General features: G+C 53.9%; 1 pseudogene; it reads left to right on the top strand.

The window, feature by feature from the left end:
• Positions 1–640: 640 nt before the first annotated feature.
• LOC139279317 (U2 spliceosomal RNA) lies at positions 641–879 on the top strand (annotated as a pseudogene).
• The last annotated feature ends 693 nt before the right edge of the window (positions 880–1,572 follow it).

Raw genomic sequence — 1,572 nt, 5'->3', positions numbered from 1 at the left:
ACCACTCTTCAGTCTTTACAAGGAGAAAACAATGAGATGAATGAGCAGATAATCTGTTTTTGGTAGTTTGATTGAGGGATAAGCACACACCGGGACAACAGGAGAACTCCCCTGCTCTTCAAATGGTGCCATCTGAGAGAGCAGATTGGACTTTAGTTTAACAATCCAACTGAAAGACACTGGGGCCAAAATCTCCCCTTTATTATGCCCCGTTAGTGCCTCCGGGAGCCTTTTTGCCCGAAGGTGTGCGGCTGTTGAGCCTTGAGCAAAAATGCCCCTGAGGTTTTGGGGGTGATTTGCCAGTAGCGTCGCACCCCGCGGTTAGTGCCCCGGATCGGTGCGTAATAGGTGACGACATTATCGGCGTGCGTGGTAAGCCCTTTGTACTCCCCGCGAGGCTGAAGCAAGCCAATGTCAGCACCAACTTCGCGGGGCGTTGATATCCATCCGGGGAGGCCGTGTGCGTCCAGGCCACCATTTTATGTTGTGGGCCGACTCTTCGGTCGGCCCGGCAATGACGACCTTCGCCTCGACTGGGCCGCCGTCATTTAGCCCGGCACTCCCTTTTGGGTGCCGGGCCGCTAGCCTGGTCGATCATGTCCCTGGTGGCCCAGTGGCAGCCACCAAAAGGGCCGACAGTATCGCTTCTCGGCCTTTTGGCTAAGATCATGCGTAACTGACCTGACAGGGGAGTAGCCACCATGATCTCCGGGTGGTTCTCCCTGGATCAGGAAGGTATATGCTTGCTTTTTTGGAAACAGGAGGTGGGTGGGGTGGCTTGACCCATCCACCTCCATGGAGGTGTGTGGGGGACCTGACCCATCCACCTCCATGGCACGAACCTGGTATTGCAGTACTTCCAGGAACGGTGCAGTGGCTCTAGGCCTTTTGGCTAAGAGCATTGGCGCAGAGTGATCCTTGGCGTGTGCAAGGTGACCTCTGGCGTTTGTGATTTGACAAAGAATTGGAACGATTGGCTACGAATTTCAAAAAAAAAAAAAAAGTATGTGCAGCGGCCCTCCCCTTTAACTGAAGGGGAAGGGCATTGTAGCGCGTCAGTATTACACGGAGCTTCCGCGTAGTGCTGACGTCTTCAGCACGGTACTGAAATCAGTGGCGCGTTGACGCCCCGGGAGCATCCCTCCAATGAGATGGAACCCCTGAGATAGTGCTCCGCCTCGTTTGAGGAGCGCAAAGCCCAACTGAATGCCGGGGGTGGGACTTCTGGGCTTGGAGGGTTACTGCCCCCAAACGGGGCGAGGCGCAATTTCAGCCCCACCATCTCTAACCGTAGTGCACTCACTCAGTACTGCACTGAAGACTGAGGTATCCACCTCGGTGATATGCTCAAATCTCTGAAGTGGTCCATGATCTCATGACCTTCGGACTCGGAGGGAAGAATGTTACCTTTGAAGCAAAGCTGATACTGCAGATGGATCCTCCCTTGGAGGATAAACCTTCCTAACACAGAACAGACTGCACACAGGGAGGTTAAAGTAACAGTGACCCCAGTCGTTATTAAAACACTCCAGAGTCAGGAACAGGCCTTAGGGGCCGGCTTATATATAGTGC

This window comes from Pristiophorus japonicus, chromosome 1 (assembly GCF_044704955.1).
Source record: "Pristiophorus japonicus isolate sPriJap1 chromosome 1, sPriJap1.hap1, whole genome shotgun sequence".
Taxonomy (NCBI): Eukaryota; Metazoa; Chordata; class Chondrichthyes; family Pristiophoridae; genus Pristiophorus; species Pristiophorus japonicus.
The sequence above is the reverse complement of the archived record's forward strand: the minus strand, read 5'-3'. Positions and strand labels throughout refer to the sequence as shown.